Below are 21,351 nucleotides of genomic sequence, written 5' to 3'. Positions count from 1 at the left end.
AAACAAAATTAGGCATGCAGGGCAAAAATGCCCCCCAATTTAGTACTGTACCAGAAAAGCTACTTTCACAGGAAGAAAGGGCCAAGTTAGGTAAACAGATAAATTGAGCTATAGACCGCTGTGTTGCAGGTGAAGCAGCCCAGAGCGGAGATGGTTAACAAAAGAAAAGGTGCGTTGTTAACCCTGAGGTTATTCCACCTGACTGTCTCATCCCCTAGGCTAGCTAAGTTAGACACGGCACCTCCTGTCTGCCATTAACAACCATCTGCCCGGCGCCAGGATTTTGTTTTATATTGACCCAAACCCCAAACACTGTATATCTTCCAAATGCCCCTCTTCCCTCACATCCCCAGGTTAATGTTCACAGTTTGTCTCTTTGTGCCGCCAATCACGTTTGTAAGCCTTCTGATCTTAATAAATATAGGGCAGAGACCCTTATTCGGGGCTCCTGTCTTTTCCCAGACATACGCCATCTCTCACCTTAATCCTGTGTCCTGCTCTTTTGTTGGCCAAAAGGGAACTTTAGACTTAGAGTCTATGACACCAATTTCCTTTGCCACTGATTTGATTGTATCTTGGAAGTGGCTAAATGGAATTTTATTTCTACAGTTACTGAAATTCAAACTATGAAGGCCACTGTCAGCCTTGTCCTGGGGAGACTATACCCTAACACCCGTGTGGGAAGAAACCAAGGACAACCCCAAATATTAAAGGGATCAGCAGCTACCTACTATAACAGAAACTGATTTACAGTAGTGACCACACCCAGATGGGAATTTCTGAGGAGTGGGCACGAGAGGTGATTAGCTGCTGTATTTTATTAAATATACCATGAATCGAAAAGCACATTATTTTTTTATGTATTAAAAAAGGAAAAAAGGAAGGAGCGCCTGGGTGCCTCAGTCGGTTAAGCGTCCGACTTTGGCTCAGGTCATGATCTCATGGTTCATGGGTTCGAGCCCCACATCAGGCTCCGTGCTGACAGCTCAGAGCCTGGAGCCTGTTCTGTGTCTCCCTCTCTCTATGCCCCTCCCCTGCTCATGCTTTGTCTCTCAAAAATGAATGACCATTAAAAAAAAAAAAAAAAGGAAAAAAGGGGCACCTGGGTGGCTCAGTCAGTTAGGCATCCCATTCTTGATCTCAGCTCAGGTCATGATCTGGCTGTTGGTGAGTTCGAGCAGTGTGGAGCCTGCTTGAGACTCTGTTTCTCCTTCTCTCTGCCCATCCCCTGCTTGTGCTCTCTCTCTCTCTCTCTCAAAATAAATAAACAAACAAACAAACAAACAAAAAACCTTTAAAAAAGGGGAAAAAACATGCCTTAAACTAATCCATGATGTCACTGATAAGCTGAACTTCAATTTCAGAGAAAATGTGAATAAATGATCAGAGAATCAATGAAATATGGTTAATAGTTTTTTACTCACTTGTCTGAATACATCTATCAAAGTAGACACTTTTAAAATACTCATAACTGTTTAAACTTTTTGGTAATTTATTTGTGGCCTTAATAGTCTACAGTATTATGTAGACACAAAACATTAATAAAGAAAAAATTGTCATTTTCTGTTGGATATTGTGTCATTTTACATTTCGGTCTCATCCTAAAATGGGTGGTTTCCAACTTTTTTTCCTTCCCTTTTTGGAGTGGGAGGTTTAGTGTATTAGACTAAGGAATATAATTGCTTGAGAAACAGGTAAACCCCACTTCTGAATTCATAGCTAACCTCCTTCTAGCATGCTATGGGAGGCATGTGACATCATCTTTCAAATGAAGAGATGCATAACCATTTATACCAAGCAAAGTTGCTGATCTAGGTTTCTACTCACATCCCAATTTGAATGTGAAAGTTTTATTCTCATCAATTACACTGACTGATTGCAGCTCACTGTTAGATAATGTGAGTCATTTCTAACAAGGACAGTACTGTCTACCAAGTAGTTAAGCATCCCAAAGCAGCAGCACAGTGGCTGACAGGGCCACTAGAATCACTACTACACATGCTAGGCTAGTGTGTCACATTTCATGGATTCATAGTTCTTGTTTAGACCCTAAGACTTTGAACAACTGAGGGGAGCTCAGTTATTCCAAGAGAGTCAGTTACAGGATACATGTATGAAGAGAACACTAATATTTCATTTCCTGAGTGGACATCTGCTTAAGCTGTGGAATAGCTGATGTACCCCCAATACTGCACTCTATGCCCATATGAAGGGCAGGGTATATTTGAGGAAAAGCAACAGAGTCAGCGATGGTACAGATCTTTCCCGAGGTGGAAAACAAGGGTGTTCAAGGGGCACCTGGTGGCTCAATCAGTTAAGCATCCGACTTTGGCTCAGGTCGTGATCTCATGATCCGTGAGTTAGAGCTCTGTGCTGACAACTCAGAGCCTGGAGCCTGCTTCAGATTCTGTGTCTCCCTCTTTCTCCATGCCCTTCCCCCACTCACACTCTGTATCTCTCTCTTTCTCTCTCTCTCAAAAAATAAAGAAACATTAAAAAAAATTAAAAAAAAAAAAACAACAAAAAACAAGGGTGTAGGAATTTTCCACCGGTTCAGTGGATACTGTGGAAAACCTGAGCCATGTTGCAGCTACTCTGCACCAGAGGGCTGTTTGCCAGGCAAAAGGCCCCAACAAGGATATGAAGCATGCATACTAGGATAGAAGCCAGCTGGGGAAGGGGTTGGTAGAGGCCAACACAGGACCATAACTCCTATTTCTGGAACTGTGTTGTACAGAGGTTTCTTTTAGGACCCCCTGAAGAACACCATGCACCTCCCACCCAACTTATAATTAGGCCCACCAAAGATTTAGTGACAGACAAAAAGAGGATACAGCAATTCCAGCTAACTTAGAGACCTCTGTCCCCTTCCACCTCATTCCCCTCAAAATACTAAAGGAAAAAAAATGGGAAGGGTAACGTTAAAGGGCAAATCATGCTCCTCTCTTTGCTTCATGATCTTAAGGTCAAGGTCTAGCAGGAGCTGAAGGAGCAAAGGAGAAAAAGGTGGGCATAAAGCAAACCTAACAGGAAGTTTTAAATGGGAGAGAATGGGGCACCTGGGTGGCCCAGTTGGTTAAGTGTCCAACTTTGGCTCAGGTCATGATCTCACAGTCCGTGGGTTCAAGCCCCGCATCAGGCTCTGTGCTGACAGCTCAGAGCCTGGAGCCTACTTCAGATTCTGTGTCTCCCTCTCTCTCTGCCCCTCCCCTGCTTGCACACTTCTCTTCTCTTCTCTTCTCTTCTCTTCTCTTCTCTTCTCTTCTCTTCTCTTCTCTTCTCTCTCTCAAAAGTAAACATTAAAAAATTTTTTAAAAACATAAGTGGGAGAAAAGGTATGAGTTTTTATGCCCAAAAGTGCCCAGAAAGGTAGATCATATCTCCCTATCTCTAAGGAATAGGAGTTTAGACTGTCAAACTAGGGTGGCTACACAAAGCAGGGTCTCTTTAGACACCTGAATCATCATTTATGTGACCTCAAATTCTGATGCAATATTGCCATGGAACTCTTGGATGTCCACCAGATCCATTAGAAGAATATCTTCTGCCAAATTAATTCTGATGAGGTATACTGAGGAGTTCTGAAATTCTATGTGTCTTTAGTGTAACCATGGGTAAACAGCATATATGGAGGTTAAACAGGGCATCATTAACTAGATATTGTTGCTTGTAATATGCAGAGTTACATTAACTATATGGTGGAAATGACTGTACAAGTGACAAAAATGGGCCCAGTATTCCTGCCAGTACTCAGTCTATGAGGACAGGTTTGAAAAAGATTAACTGGCAGTAGGAGAGGAAATGAGGTAACTTCAGGTCAAGGTTAACAAACTGCTCGCATGTCCACTGCTTTGGTAATATACAGTCTGAAACCCTCCAAATTAAGTTCGGACCATAACCTGAAAGGAATAACTGAGACTAGATGAATTAAAGATTCATAATCTATAAAAGGGCCTGAATGCCAGAGAATAAAACACCACTAATTTTAAAAGAGCAACTAGAATATAAAGGAACCAGTCCTAGAACCCTTTGGGTTGAAGGGACTAGTGAGCCCCACTGTTTACATTCCCTCTCCACCTTGACTGTACAGATGGGAGTAGAGTCTGGGCGCCCCAGCCCACACCAGCCCCAGCGTTCCCAATAAGGTGACCCCAGCAATGCACACACCAGGACAGCCCTGGACAGTGTCCACTATAGCTCTAGTCATCTCACCAAGGCAACACGGGTACAAAACATCCCAGGACACCCCAGCATTACACCCACTTGATCTCCAGGGGACTCACTGGGGCACCCCCTATGCAGAGTGCCCCATGATATCCTAGACCATACTGGTTTCAAGTCTACTGTGTTTCCAGGGTACCCTCTGCCCAGAAAGCCCCAGGACACCCCAGCTTGTGCCCACTTCAGTTCCAGCTGTCCAACCTGGGTGGTCACAGCTTGGAGTGCCTTGGGACTGCCAGCCCATGCCCATTAAAACTCCAGCCAACCAGCCAAAGCTGCCAGGGACACACAGTCTAAAAAGGGGATGTCCCTACACAAGGCCATTCTTCAAGTTTAGGAGACGTAGATATTCTGCCTAATTCATAGACACGAACACAGAAAGTCAAACAAAGTGAGGAGACAGAAATATGCTCCAAATGAAAGAATGAGACAAAACCCCAGAAAAAGAATGAAATGAAACAGAGGTAAGCAATCTACCTCATAAAAAGTTCAAAGTAATAGTCATAAAGATGCTCACCAGACTAGAGAAGAGTAGGTGAACTCAATGACAACTTCAACAAAGAGATAGAAAATATTAAAAAAAAAAAAAGAATCAGAGTTGAAGAATACAGTAAATAAAATGTAAAATACACTAAAAGGAATCAACAGATTAGAGGATGCAGAAAACAGAACAGCAATCTGGAAGATAGTGTAATGTTAAGCACACTGCTGAACAACAAAATGAAAACAGAATTCTAAAAAGTAAGAATAGAATAAAGGGCTCTTTAGGACAATATCCAGCATATTAACATTTACATGAGAGAGATCCCAGAAGAAGAAAGAGAGAAAGCAGCAGAAAATAACGTGAAGAAATAAGAGCTGAAAATTTTCCCAACCTAGGGAAGAAAATGGACATCCAAGTCCAGGAATAAAAGAGACCCCCAAATAAGATGAACTCAAGGAGGTCTACACCAAGACATATAATAATTAGAATGTCAAAGATTAAAGATGAGCAGGGAATCTTAAAAGCACCAAGAAAAAAGCAACCAGTTATATACAAGGGAAACCCCATATGGCTTTTCAGCTGATTTTTCAGCAGATACTTTACAGGCTAGGAGTGGCATGATATGTTCAAAGTGCTAAAAGGAAAAAACCCACAACCAAGAATACTCTACCCAGCAAGGTTACCATGTAGAACCGTGGAGAGGAAGAGTTTCCCAGACAAACAAGTTAAAGGAGTTCAACACCACTAAAATGGCCTTACAAGAAAGGTTAAAAGGACTTTTTTCAGCAGAAAAGGACATAATTAGAAGATAATTATGAAAGGAAAAAAATTTCACAAGTAAAAGCAAACATACAGTAAAGGCAGTAGATCACTTATAATGCTAGTATGAAGGTTAAAGACAAAAATAGTAAAATCAGTTATATCTAAAAAATAGTTAAGGTGATTCACAAAATAAAAATATATAAAATGTGACAACATATGCATAAAATGGGAGTAAAAATAAAGTTATTTTTTAGAATGTGTTCAAATTTAAACAATTATCAAATTAATACAGACTCCTATATACTTAGGATATATGAACCTCATGGTAACATCAAACCCAAAACCTATAATAGATACACTAAAAATAAAGAGAAAGAAATCCAAGCATAACACTAAATTAAGTCATCAATTACAAAGAAAGAGAGCAAGAAAAGAAGGAATAGAGAAGTAGTATAAAAACAACTAAAAAAGTTAACAAATGGCAGTAAGTTTATATCTACCAATAATTACTTTAAATATAAAAGTCTAAATGCTCCAATCAAAATACACAGGGTAGGGGAGCCTGGGTGGCTCAGTAGGTTAAGCGTCCAACTCTTGATTTCGACTCAAGTCATGATCTCATGGTCCATGGGATCAAGCCCCGCACTGACAGCATGGAGCCTACTGGGATTTTCTCTCTCTCCCTCTGCCCCTCCCCCAGACACACTTTCTCTCTCAAAAATAAACATTAAAAAAAAGCCATAGGGTAAATGAGTGGATAAAAAAAGTAAAAAGACCCATCAATATACTGCCTATAAGTGACTCACTTCAGACCTAAAGACACATACAGACTGAAAGTGAAGGGATGGAAAAAAATTTTCCACAGAAGTGGAAGCAAAAAAACAAAAAAAGCCATACTTAGACAAAACATATGGCATTACTAATTACAAAAAAGGCATTACTAATGATAAAGGGATCAATCCAACAAGAGGATATAACAATTGTAAATATGTATGCACCCAACATTAAAGCACCTGAATACATGAAAGCACCTAAATATTAAGACAGAAGGGGAGAAATTGACAGGAAAACAGTAATATTAGGGGACTTTAACACCCCACTTACATCAATGGATAGATCATCCAGTCAGAAAATTAACAAGGAAATAGTGACTCTGAATGACACATTAGACCAGATGGTCCTAACGGATATATACAGAACATTCCATCTAAAACCAGCAGAATATACACTCTTTTCAAGTTCAAATGGAGAATTCTCCAGGACAGGTCATAGCTTAGGCCATAAAACAAGTTTCAATAAATTTAACAAAACTGAAATAATATCAATAATATCAAGCATCTGTTTTGATCATAACAGTATGAAACCAGAAATCAAGTACAAGAAGAAAAGTGGAAAAACACAAATATGTGGAGGCTAAGCCAAATGCTACTAAACAACCAATGGGCCAATGAAGAAATCAAAAAGCAAATCAAAAAACGCATGGAGACTAATGAAAATAAAAACACAACAGTCCAAAATATTTGGGACACAGTGAAAGTAGTTCTAAGAGGAAAGTTAATAGTGATATAGGCCTACCTGAAGAAACAAGAAAAATCTTAAATAAATAATCTAACTTTATGCCTAAAGGAACTAGAATAACAACGAAGCCCAAAGTTAGTAGAATAAAGGAAATAATAAAGATCAGAGTGGAAGTAAATGACATAGAGACTAAAACAAAAAAAAACAACAACAACAAAAAACACAAAACAACAACAACATAAGAAAAAATCAATGAAACCAAGAGCTGGCTCTTTGAAAAAATAAAATTGATAAACTTTCAGCCAGACTCATCAAGAAAAAAAAGAGGACACAAATAAACAAAATCAGAAATGAAAGAGAAGTTGACACCACAGAAATGCAAAGGATTATAAGAGACTGCTGTGAAAAATTATATGCCAACAAATTGAACACCATGAAAGAAATGGATAAATATCTAGAAGTACACAATCTTCCAAAACTTAATCAGGAAGAAAGAGAAAATCTGAACAGACTGATTACTAGTGACGAAACTGAATTTTATAATAAAAAAAAAAAACTACCAACAAACAAAAGTCCAGGACCAGATGGCTTCATAGGTGAATTTTACCAAACATTTAAAGAGTTCATCCTTATTCTCCTCAAACTATTCCAAAAATTGAAGAGTACCTAACACTTCCAAATTCATTCCATGAGGCCATCAAAGACACTAAACAGAGATACACAAACCACTAAACAAAAAGAAAACTACAGGCTAATATCCCTGGTGAAACATAGATACAAAAATCTTCAATAAAATATTAGTAAACTGAATTCAATAATCCATTAAAAGAATCATTCACCATGATCAAGGGGTATTCTTACTGCAGGGATGCAAGGATGAATGAATATTCACAAATCAACCAATGTGATATACCACATTCACAAAATAAAGGATAAAAATTATATGATCATCTCAATAGATACAGAAAAGCCATCTGGCAATATCTGATATCCATTCATGATAAAAACTCTCAACAAAGTGGGTATAGAGGGAATATACCTCAACATATTAAAGTCCACAAACGATAAACCCACAGCTAAAATCATACTCAATGGTGAAAAACTGACACTTTTCCTCTATGATCAGGAACAAGACAGGGAATTCCAAAATACACACAAAATAACATACTTTGGCCCTGCCTAATTTACTCTCTCAGGAAATCCCAAAAGAAGTAGTGAGGAAGCCCCACTAGGAAGCCCCAGGATGGGCCTAGGGAAGATGTGGATGAAAATGCAGAATATGGCTAGGAGATGGTGGCAGCAATGCCCCACATTTGTCTATGTGTCTATGCCCAAACTTGATTCCTACCTCCTTTCTTTACTGAAGTCCATCATCCCTCAAAGGGCAAAGTTCTGAATCAGTGGCTCGAGTGCCATCAGAGGCTAAGTGAAATAGGAATTTCCCTGATGATGCCAAAGTATCTGAGTTTGGGCCTGAAAGTGTGATGAGAAATCTCTGGGCAACTAGCGACTAACTCTAAAATATCTCAGACACTGAACACTTCTTGTAATTGCTATTCCCACCCAAAAGTGTTTACATGCTATCTCCTGCCATAGGCTCTAAATTGAGATCTCCGGTGTAACTTTTGTAACAAAACCTAGTATTAAGGGGCGCTGCATAGTTTTTTCTTCAACTTCTCTTTCAACAATTTTCACACAAAACAAATTTAAATAGCAACACTTTGGAATGACAGGTATTACCGAAAAAGCAATAGTTGGACTTAAGGTCTAAAACGCCTGGATATGGGGTGCCTGGGTGGCTCAGTCGGTTAAGCAGCCGACTTCGGCTCAGGTCATGATCTCACAGTCTGTGAGTTCGAGCCCCGCGTCGGGCTCTGTGCTGACATCTCAGAGCCTGGAGCCTGTTTCAGATTCTGTGTCTCCCTCTCTCTGACCCTCCCCTGTTCATGCTCTGTCTCTCCCTGTCTCAAAAATAAATAAAAATGTTAAAAAAATTAAAAAAAAATAAAACGCCTGGATATTACTGACTCAGTTTCTAAAATGCAACCAAAGCTTGGGGTGGAGTAGAGCATGGAGCACCCAGGGAATAGGAATAAAGACTTGCAATGATGCACCCAGACAGGACAATCATCCACACCCCTGGGTATATCACACACTGCAAAGCTTTTTGAGTATTCCAACTAAGAGGTTTCAGTTGAACCACTTGCTTCACAATGTTATAAAATGTTATCTGCTGATCACCCACCTTAGAATCCCTAAGACTGCTCATGAAAGGAAGTTCCCTGGCCCCCTGGAGACCTATGGACCCTAAAATGTGCTTTTTTAAAATAAATTTTATTTTGTAGTAATTCTAGATTTATAGCAAAGTTGCAATGACAGTACAAAGTATTTTCCTATACTCCTCAGCCAGTATCCACTAACATTAGCATCTTACATTGGAATGGTATATTTGTTAGAAATAGTGAACTAGGGGCACCTGGGTGGCTCAGCTGGTTAAGCATCCAACTTCGTTCAGGTCATGATCTCACAGTTTTTGAGTTTGAGCCCTGCATCGGGCTCTGTGCTAACAGCTCAGAACATGGAGCCTGCTTTGGATTTTGTGTCTCCCTCTCTCTCTGCACCTCCTCCACTTGCACTCTGTTTCTCTCTCAAAAATAAATAAATATTGGGGTGCCTGCCTGGGTGGCTCAGTCAGTTGAGCATCCAACTTCGGCTCAGGTCATGATTTCACAGCTCGCAAGTTCGAGCCCCGCATCGGGCTCTGTGCTGACAGCTCAGAGCCTGGAGCCTGCTTCGGATTCTGTGTCTCCCTCTCTCTCTGCCCCTAACCCACTCGCATTCTGTCTCTGTCTCTCTCAAAAATAAATAAACATTAAAAAATAAAATAAAAATAAATATTTTTAAAAAATTTTTAAAAAGAAATAGTGATCCAAAACTGGTCCATTATTATTAACAGCTGATTTGGATTTCAGTAGTTTTCCCACTAATGACTGTGATCCACAATCCAATGCATACTGCGTTTATTTTTTTTAAATTTTGTTTAATGTTTATTTATTTTTGAAAGAGACAGCATGAGTTGGGGAAGGGCAGAGAGAGAGGGAGACACAGAATCCAAAGCAGGCTCGAGGCTCTGAGTCAGCACAGAGCCCTATGCGGGGCTCAAACCCACAGACTGTGAGATCATGGCCTGAGCCAAGTCAGACCCTTAACCGACTGAGCAACCCAGGCACCCCAAATCCACACTGCATTTAATCATCATGTCTACTTAGTCTCCTCTGGTCTGAGACAGCCTTTTCCTCTTTTTCATGATCTTGCCAGTTTTGAGGAGTCAAGTATTTTAGAGAATGTCTCTCAATTTGGATGTCTTTGGTAATTTTCTCATGATCCCATTGAGGTTATGGGTTTGTGGGGAAAATACCACAGAAGTGAATTCCCTTCTCATCACATGATACACATCATGACTTATCACTGATGATACTAACCTTGATCACCTGGTCAAGGGAGTATCTGCCAGGTTTGTCCACTGTAAGTTCTTTCCCAGCACTTTCCATACTCTATTTCTTGGGAACGGATCCTTAAACCCAAGCTACACACAAGAAAGGCAGAGAATAAAGTTCTGCCTCCTAGAGATGGGAGTATTTGTATACATAATTTGGAATTATTGTGTACTATGTATTTTTCTCACCTATTTATTTTTTCACTCATTTATATCATTGGGGACTCTGATGCATTTACTATATGCTTTGGTTTATAACCCAATACTACATTACTTGTTACTCAAATTGTTCCAGCTTTGGCCACTGGGAGCTCCTTCAAGTTGGCTCCTGTGTCCCCCTGACATCCTCCCACTCTTTTTTTTTTCTTTTTTAGCACTTTCTTACTTTCTAGTAATACAATATACTCCAATTCATCGTGTATTCTCATTGCCTCAGCCCTAGAATCAGCCATTCCCCTCAAAGAGTCGTGGTTTTTTCTTTTACTGGTGGAATAGTATTAGAAACCCGGATCAAGATGCTAGGTAGAACTATGCAGTTTTGACAAGCAGCCAACCTGATTCTTGTGCACTCTAGTCAACTCTAAGGACAACTATTTTGAAAAGTCAAGCACATTGGGGCGCCTGGGTGGCTCGGTCGGTTGGGCGTCCGACTTCAGCTCAGGTCACGATCTCGCAGTCTGTGAGTTCGAGCCCCGTGTCAGGCTCTGGGCTGATGGCTCAGAGCCTGGAGCCTGCTTCCAATTCTGTGTCTCCCTCTCTGTCTGCCCCTCCCCCGTTCATGCTCTGTCTCTCTCTGTCTCAAAAAAAAAAAAAAAAAAAAAAAAAAAAAACGTAAAAAAAAAGAAAAGTCATGCACAAATAAACTAGAAATAATTTGTGAAGAAAAGTTCTGAAATAGATGTTTTAAAGAATCACTAATACTTTATTCATGTTAGCTCAAAATTTAAAGTTCTAACATGCAAAGCACGCTGATGGGCTAAGAGAAAGGAAAAAACAAAATAATGGAAGAGATCAAATAATGATTCCTAAATAAAGTGACTGCAATTGAGCACCTAAAAACTAGAATAGAATTTATTTACTGGGAGCATTGTCTGTGCCAAGCACTAAGCTAAGTGCACAGCCACAAACCTAAAGCTGTAGGTATAATTTCTCCTTTATAAAAGATACGGAAAATGATGCCTAGAAAGGTATAAATTTTGCACAAAGCAATACCAGTCAGTAGGTGGCAGAGTTGAGACACCAAATCAGGTCCGTGTCATTCTGAAGGCCAAGGATTTTGGCACAGAATTCTGATAACTACTGCTTATGTGAGATTCTGTGTGTACACAGGCTGTCTCTATCACATCTCAAATGCCATGATGGAAGGTCAGCTTAATCACTGTTTTATGTCCTGTGTCTGTTATACAGCAGGTACTCAGCAGATAAATCTGATTAAATCTGGCCAAATCTCTACATGGTGAAAATGAGAACCACAAAGTACATTTGCTTCCACTGTATGTTATAATTAGACTTGTGTTCCAAATTAGATAAAATATGACGAAAAAAACCCCACCCCATCCTACTGAAAGAATACTTCTAAATTAACACACTTCAGATTTGGGGATGATGAAAATAGGTATGAATAAACCTGTTCTGAGTAATAAATTTTAGTAAACAAAAAGATAGTTATTTGATAAGTAGTCTAACAGTAAGCAAATCACAAAAGTCAATCATTTTCTTCACTGTCGTAATTAATCAATCATGAACTTCAAAGATGAAACTGTGTTGTTCAGTGTTTCTTAATACAGAGCAGATCCTTCTTAACATATAACAAACACTGAAACAGATTAAGGATTAGAAACCATTTCTATTACACTGTTATATAAAGAAGGAAAGGAACCTAACACCAATAAAAAAAACTTTTAAAATTAAGTCCGCATGTATCAGCTAATTTGTGAATAAGTTTTAGATCACTACTTCCTATGAAATAAATGTATTTCATAATATGCCAATCCAGTTGTTCCTTCTTTCATTCATCAAATATTTAATTAATTCCTATTACGTGCCAGCACTGTTTTATATTGTAAGGACCATAGCTATGACCAAAACAGACAAGAAACGCTGCTGTTATAAAGCTAACAGTTCTCAAGGGAGGGTAACAATAAATAAAAACAACAAATGTCAGACGGTGATAGGTGCTAGAAAGGAAAATTCACAGAAGGGGCAAGAGGTTGCAATTTAAGGTAAGATATGTCCTCATTGAGAATGTAAACTTTACCTGAGAGTGGTGAGCGAGCTCAGACATATCTATCAGGAAGAGGAAAACACAAGTGCCAAAGTCATGAGGCAGGACATGTTCTGTGTATATGTACGGAGCCACAAGAAAGCCAGAGCAAAGTGAGTGAAGAGTGGAGTGTCATAGGAGATGTGGTAAAGAAGAAACTGCAGCCACAGTGAATGAGTGGAGTGGAGCAAGATGGGGACTGCTAGCATAGTGCCTTCTGGGTGAGCACTTCGACGTTTACTAACATGGAACACCATTACAGACAAGGTACTTTAAAAGATCACTCTGGGGGCGCCTGGGTGGCTCAGTCGGTTGAGCGCCGACTTCGGCTCAGGTCACGATCTCGCGGTCCGTGGGTTCGAGCCCCGCATCGGGCCCCTGTGCTGACAGCTCAGAGCCCGGAGCCTGTTTCCGATTCTGTGTCTCCCTCTCTCTGACCCTCCCCCATTCATGCTCTGTCTCTCTCTGTCTCAAAAATGAAATAAACGTTAAAAAAAAATTTTTTTTTAAATAAAAATAAATAAATAAAAATAAAAGATCACTCTGCCTTGCTGTTTTGAGAATCAACAACAAAAGGGGGGGCAAGAAATCATACAGATGAGAGAGTGATGGCTGGGATGTAAAGTGGTAACAAGTAGAGAGAGCTAAAATGTGGTTAGGTTCTGAATATATTTTCATGTTAGAACCAACACTATCAGCAGATGAGATGTGAATATGAAATAGAAGAGTCATGAATAACAACAAGGTTTGGGGGCTTAGTAAAGAGATGGCTGGAAAGACAGTTACCACTTACTGAGATCAGAAAGGCTGTGGTAGAAGCAGATTGTTTTGGAAGGGACATGAATTTGTTTATGTAGAGTTTAAGGATTCCAAGAGGAGATGCTTAGTAAGCAGTCACATAGTTTTGCAGTGCAGGGTGGCCCTCCAGGATATAGATTTTGGAATCATTACCCTTTCAAGCCATGAGACTAGGAAACCCCATCAGGGGAGTGAATACAGACAGAACAGAGTTTCAAGACAGAAGGTAGTTGCTGGAGGGGGATGTGGGGTGAAGAGAGGTTTTTTTTAAAAGGCGTGTAGACTAATGAGAATGAATCTATCAGAGGGGAAAAGATGATGCTGGAAAGTGCAGAGAATTGCTTGAGCAATTGCTGAAGCAGTTTCCTCTATTTGCTTCAAAGAGTGCTGAAATGCAGCATCCTATCTCTATGCAGAGGAAAGGACACATAGAAGCACTGAGATGCATAATGGCCAGAAAGCTAAGCATTAAAAATATTGTTCACCTTGAAAGCAATACAAGGGGTCAGAGAGGTAAGTAAGATATACAATTAACACATAAAAATCAATAGCCTAACTAAACATGTATCTGACAATGGATTTGTATCTAGAATATATAAAGAATTCTCAAAATTCAATAATAAAGGAAAACAATCCAACTAGAAAATAAGCAAAAGACATGAAGGGAGATTTCACAAAAGAGAATATATAAATAGAAAATAAATATATGAAAAAATGTTTGACATCATTAGCCATTAAGGAAATGGAAATTAGGGGCACCTGGGTGGCGCAGTCGGTTAAGCGTCCGACTTCAGCCAGGTCACGATCTCGCGGTCCGTGAGTTCGAGCCCCGCGTCAGGCTCTGGGCGGATGGCTCGGAGCCTGGAGCCTGTTTCCGATTCTGTGTCTCCCTCTCTCTCTGCCCCTCCCCCGTTCATGCTCTGTCTCTCTCTGTCCCAAAAATAAATAAAAAACGTTGAAAAAAAAAAATTTAAAAAAAAGGAAATGGAAATTAAAACCACAATGTGACATCACTATACACCTATCAGAATGACTAAAATAAACACCACCAAGTGCTGGTGAGTATGCAGAGAAACTGGATCACTCAAATATTGCTGGGGGAAATGTAAAATGGTAATCTGTATAATGACAAATTAGTTTGTCCGTGCCCTTAAGAGTTATATATATACTTACCACACAACCCAACAACTATATTCCTGGGGATTTACCAAAGAGAAATAAAAACTTAGGTATACAAAAAAACCTACAAACAAATATTTACAGCAGCTTTCTAAGTAATAGCCAATATTGCAAACAACCCAGATGTCCTTTAATTAATGAATGCTTCAACAAACTATGGTACATCCATACCAATGGAATACTACTCAGAAATAAAAAGGAATGCACTACTGATACATACAACTTGGATGAATCTCAGAAGCATTATACTGAGTGTAAAAAGCCAATATCAAAAGATTCCATATCATATTATATAATTCCATTTATATAACATTCTTGCAATGACAGAATTATAGAGGTGGGGAACAGATCAGTGATTACCAAAGGTTAGGGATGGTGGTGGAAGAGGAGGTATGTGACTATCAAGGGAAGATTTTTTGATGATGACAGAATTCTGAATCTTAACTGTAGTGGTGATGACAAGAATCTACCCAAGTGACAAGATGGCACAGAACTATATACACAGAGTGTACCAATGTCAGTTTCCTAGTTCTGATACTGTACTACACTTATAGATATAACCACTGGAGAAAACTGGGTTAAAGTCTACAATGGGACCACTCTGTATTATCTTTGTAATTTTCTGTGACTCTATAATTATCTCAAAATAAAAAGTTTAAAAAACAGAATGCATCTGTGGAAGTATAACTTTGGCCATGAGATTTCTTAGGTCTCATATCAAAATAAATATATGGTTTGTTAATTTAAAAAAGTCAATACCTATTCGGGGTCTTTTGTGGTTCCATACAAATTTTAGGATGGTTTGTTCTAGCTCTGTGAAGAATTCTGGTGTTATTTTGATACAGATTGCATTGAATGTGTAGATTGCTTTGGGCAGTAGAGACATTCTAACAATATTTGTCCTGCCAATCCATGAGCATTAAATGTTTTTCCATTTCTTTGTGTCTTCTTCTATTTCTTTCATAAGCCTTCTATAGTTTTCAGAGTACAAATCTTTTACCTCTTTGGTTAAGTTTATTCCTAGCTATCTTACAGGTTTTGGTGCGATTGTAAATATGGAAGTTCCTCGAAAAAATTAAAAATAAAGCTACCCTACGACCCAGCAATTGCATACTACCAGGTATTTACCCAAAGAATATAAAAATGCTGATTTGAAGGGGCACATGCACCCCAAAGTTTATAGCAGCGCCATCAACAACAGCCAAGTTATGGCAAGAACCCAAATGTCCACTGACTGACAAATGGATAAAGAAGATGTGGTATGTGTGTGTGTACACACACACACACACACACACACACTACATGACGATCAAAAAGAATGAAATCTTGCCATTTGCAACAATGTGGATAGAACTAGTGTTATTATGCTAAGTGAAATAAGTCTGTCAGAGAAAGCCAAATATCATATGATTTCACTCATATGTGGAATTTAAGAAACACAACAGATGAACATAGGGGAAGGGAAGGAAAAATAAGATAAAAACAAAAAGGGAGGCAAATCATAAGAGACTCTTAAAGACAGACAACAAAATGAGGGTTGCTGGAGGGGATGTGGGGGGGAGGATGGGCTAGATGGGTGATGGGAATTAAGAAAGGCACTGGCTGGGATGGGCACTTGGTGTTATATGTAAGCGTTGAATCACTGGGCTCTACTCCGGAAACCAATACTACACTGTATGTTAACAAACTTGAATTTAAATAAATATATTTTTGAAAAAAGTCAATAGCCTAGCACATGAGTCTTCACAGCAGTTTTATTTGTAACAGCCCCAAATGGAAACAACCTAAATGTCCATATACATACAATAATGTACTACTCAGCAATAAAAATGAATGAACTATTGATATGTGCAATATGGATGCATCTGAACATAATCAATGCCAACTAAAAGAAGTCAATGCATGATTTCACTCATAGAAAACTCTAGAAAATTTAAACTACAGTAACAGAAATCAGATCAATCACTGCCTGGGGTGGTGGTGATCGTGGGGAGAGGAAGGAGGAATTATAATGAGGCAAGAAGGAACTTTTGAGAATGATGCATTTGTTTACTATGTTGGTTGTAGTGATTCACAGTGTGGTTTCACAGGTGTGTGCATATGTTAAAACTTACCGAATTGTACACTTTAAATTATTTGTGGCTAATCATAAGCCAATTTAACTCAGCAAGGTTTAAAACAATTGGTAGCTTACACATACACAAATAATAACCAGTTAGAATATACCATGGAAAAGAACACCCCATGTATAATAGCAACAGAGTAATAATACTTAGGGGCCCACCCAAAAAATGTGCGCAATTTGTATGATGCAAACTACAAAACATTCCTACAAGACAGAAATGTTGATTTCAACCAAAAGAAAGAAATTTCCTCTTGGAGAAGGTGATTTAATATCTTCAAGATGTTAGTTCCCCTTAAGTTAATTTACAGACTAAAAGAAATCCCAATAAAAATACTGACAAATTATTTTTTCTGGAGCTAGACAAATTAATGCTAAAATTTATATGAAAAAGCAGGCATGCAAGAATAGCTCACAAAACATTGGAAAAGAGGAGCATATAAGGGGAACTGGTTCTAATTTATACTAAAATACACTGAAAATCCTCTCTAATTAAAGCAGTGTGGTAATGGCATTCTAGCAGAATGATGGACCAATGAACTAGAATATAAAATCTAGAAATCAATTAAGTATATATTGAATTTAGGAATATGATAAAGGGTAACTAAAATCACTGAAGCAAAGAAGGATTGTATAAAAAATGGTCTTTGGACAACTGAATAGCATGTGAAAAAGATTATATCCATAATTCATGCCATACTCAAGAATAAACAGTGAGTGAAACAGAGATCTCAATGTCAAAACTCAAGTATATTTGTAAGAAGAAACTGTGAATTCCTCTATCCCTAGGGTATAAATAAAGATTGTTGACTATGATCAAAAATCTATATTCAATAAAATATGTGTTTAACTTATGGCTATAATGAAAATGAAAAAAATGCATTAAAAACCCATAAGCAAAGTCAAAATATAAATGACAATTGCAAGCAAATATATGAAATACACATCACCAATAAAAACAAATATCTGTAAAATACTTTTTAGAAACTGAGGGGAAAAAAAGATCAGAAACCGGATAGAAAAGTGGGCAAAAGACAAAGACAATTCACAAGATAGATATAAAAATGGCCTGTAAAACACATGGCAAAATATGCCACTTCACTCCTAAGCAGAAACAACATCAAAATATCACATCTCACCCAATGACTTGACAAACATGTCAAAATTTTCTAGATACTCTCTGCTGTTAAGACTGTCATAAAATATATATATTTCATTCTCAAATATCTGGTGGGAGTACAAAATGGTACAACCCTTATTGAGGGCATTCTGGCAATATCTAACAAAACTACATATGCATTAACCCTTTGACCACCAATCCACTTGTAATTCACCCTGAAGATCCACTTCCAATAATGCAAAAAATACAGAAGCACAAAATTATATATTACAGCATTATCTGTAAAGTACAAAAATACTCAAAACTAGTTAATACCCAAATACAGTTGACTGGTTGAATACACTGGCACATCCTTATAAGAAAGTAGTATACAGCTTCTAAAAAACAGAATAATCTCTGAATACATATGGAATGATATGGATGAATGAATGAATATAAAAGTTGTCCCTCTCCCCACTATGGTATTAGTATTATAATTCTGAAACCACTCCGTGTGTGCTGTAGGACTGAGTAAATGAGATAATATATTGATGTTATTGGGAGCCACGGTTCTCACTGTCAAAAAAACAGAGAATATCTCCATCTCATCTACAAATACAGAAAGGGGAAACAAATAAGAACCCTGAGGGGTACTGGAATTGGAGAGCAGTAGGATGAATCTGTAAGTTCACATTTTTGTACATATACATGTGTTTGTGATTTTTTCCCCCAAGTTCTGGTGCTGGAAGGCCCAGAAGCAATGGTACATTCATAGCAATGAGAATATACTAGCTACTACATCTTGATTTCTAAATACTATTTCTAATAAAAGTAACCAAGGCTCCTCACAGAAATAGCCAATTCCAAGGCGGGGGCAGGGAAGTACATGATGATCCTGGAACATTTTGCTCACCCAAAAAGTAAAAAAGTGCTTTAAAAAATGATAATGTCAAAGAAGCAGAGAACCAGTCTGAAGAAAGCTCCATTAGCCAAATATGGGACAATTTGACCAAAACATTGACAATAATGGATTATAGCTCTTGAATAAAGTAATCTTTGAGTCTGTAATAATGGATTATAGCTCTTGAATAAAGTAATCTTTAGGTCTGTATAGCTAGCTAGCTAGATTGTTCCTGCCCATAGCGGAATGTCAACTAAAAAATGTACACAGGATGGAGTTAGAAATCACCACTGGAAACTATAATTGATTCAGTCAAAAATCATCAATAGCAGATATTAAAACTAGTGGGCAGAAGTCTGATGAAGAACAGAAGACTTACATACTTTCAAAGTATCTTCCCACTAAAGTTCTTACCTTTCCTTTAAAGGAGAATGACAAAGCAGGATGAAAACTCTGGCTTTATGAATATGATAGAATACCTAAAATTTGTATTTTTTGATAAAAGATAATATCAAAAACGAAGTTTTGCTTGTTTTAAAAACATGAGCCAGTTTTTATTAAAAACTGCATGCTACAAAGCACTATTTATACTACAATACTACTGTTCTTTAAAAATTACCTGTGTATGGGGAACCTGGGTGGTTCAGTTGGTTAAGCGTCTGACTTCAGCTCAGGTCATGACCTCACGGTTCGTGGGTTCAAGCCCCACACTGGGCTCTGTGCTGACAGCTCAGTTTTCGATTCTCTGTCTCCCTCTCTCTCTGCCCCACCCCTGTCTGCACTCTGTCTCTGTCTCTCAAAAATGAATAAACATTAAAAATATTTTTAATTATCTATTTATTAAAAATAGGCCAGAATACATACCAAAATTACAAAACTGATGATGCTAAATATTGAAATGATTTATTCATTTCATGTTTTACTATATTTTCAATTTCCCTACAATGAACATATATTAATTTTATAAGAAGAAAAAAATAAATATGGAAAATAAAACAAATAAGGACTAAGCAGATGCAGGGGGAAAAAAGGCAAAAAGAAATTAAAAGCACAATAACAGTGCTTTTGTGAGTGCATGATGGGATTATGGATGATGATTTTTTTGTTTTTGATTGTGGGATTTAAGTAAGATTTAAAAACTACTTTAAACAAATAGCCAATCAAATTTAAAAATGGGCAGAGAATGTGAAAAGGCATTTTGTCAAAGATGACATATGGATGGCCAACAGACACATAAAAAGATGCTCAACATAACTCATCATCAGGAAAATGCAAATTAAACCACAACGAGATAACACTTCACACCTTTCAGATTGGCTACTGTCAAAAAGACAAGAAATAAAGTGTTGACAAGGATGTGGAGAGAAGGAAGCCTTGTGCACTGTTGGTGGAAATGTAAATTAGTACACCAACTGTGGAAAACAGTATGGAGGTTTCTCAAAAAAAAAAAAAAAAATAGAAATAGAAATATAACCCAGTAACTTCCACTACTGGGTATTTACCCAAAGAACATAAAAACACTAATTTGAAAAGATATATGCATCCTGATGTTTGCTACAGCATTATTTACAATAGCCAAGATATAAAAGCAACCTAAGTGTCCAATGATAGGCAAACTGATAAAGAAGATGTGGTACATACACACACACACACACAATGGAACACTACTCAGCCATAAAAAAAGAATGAGGTCTTGTCATTTACAATAACATGGATGGAGAGGGTATTAAGCCAAGTGAAATAAGCCAGACTGAGAAAGACAAATACTCTATGATTTCACTTATATGTGGAATCTAAAAAACAAAACAAATGAATATACCCTTAAATACAGAGAACAGGCTGGTGGTTGCCAGATAGGAGGTGGATGAAGGGATGGGCAAAATAGATAACTGTATTAACAGATAAAAACTTCCAATGATAAAATAAGTTAAGTCACAGTCAAGAAAAGTACACCATAGGGAACATAGCCAATAATACTGTAATAACAATAACTTTGTATGGTGGCAAAAGATGACCACACTCATGGTGGTAAGCATTCAATAATGCATACAATTGCCCAATCAATATGTTGCATGCCTGAAACTAATTAGTACTGTATGTCAATTATACTTCAGTAAAACAATAAAAACATAAAAACTGATGCTCACAGTTTATCAATTTATACACTCTGTTTTTGCTATGCACACTGGAATACAACAATGATGCTTCCCTGATCCTCTCTCCTGGAGCTCCTTCCTCTTACCTCCTGGGTCCTTTTCTACATAACAAAAGATCAAAACCCCTTTCATTAAAACTTCTGTATCTGCTGCTTCTAACACATAAATGCTGTCCCTCTAAGCACATCTGACATAACTTACTTAGCGCCCAGTGTTATTTTCAAGGTCGGTGCACGGGAATGGATCTTTATATGCTGGCTACCTCTGGTAATGTAATTTCCAAGTGCAGAGCAGTTCCACAGAATTTACACCACTGCCGTTTGCATTTCCAGCCCTGCTCTCCTGGAAGAGC

The 21,351-nt window shown here is 38.1% G+C and overlaps 1 protein-coding gene across 3 annotated transcripts in view; it reads right to left on the bottom strand.

Annotated features, from left to right (window-relative positions):
- PRRG1 (proline rich and Gla domain 1) overlaps nucleotides 1-21,351 on the bottom strand; it is a 496,749-nt gene that overhangs the window by 43,552 nt on the left and 431,846 nt on the right. The window lies entirely within an intron of this gene.

This window comes from Neofelis nebulosa, chromosome X (assembly GCF_028018385.1).
Source record: "Neofelis nebulosa isolate mNeoNeb1 chromosome X, mNeoNeb1.pri, whole genome shotgun sequence".
Classification (NCBI taxonomy): domain Eukaryota; kingdom Metazoa; phylum Chordata; class Mammalia; order Carnivora; family Felidae; genus Neofelis; species Neofelis nebulosa.
Note: the sequence above shows the minus strand (reverse complement) of the source record. Positions and strands in the feature narration are given on the sequence as shown.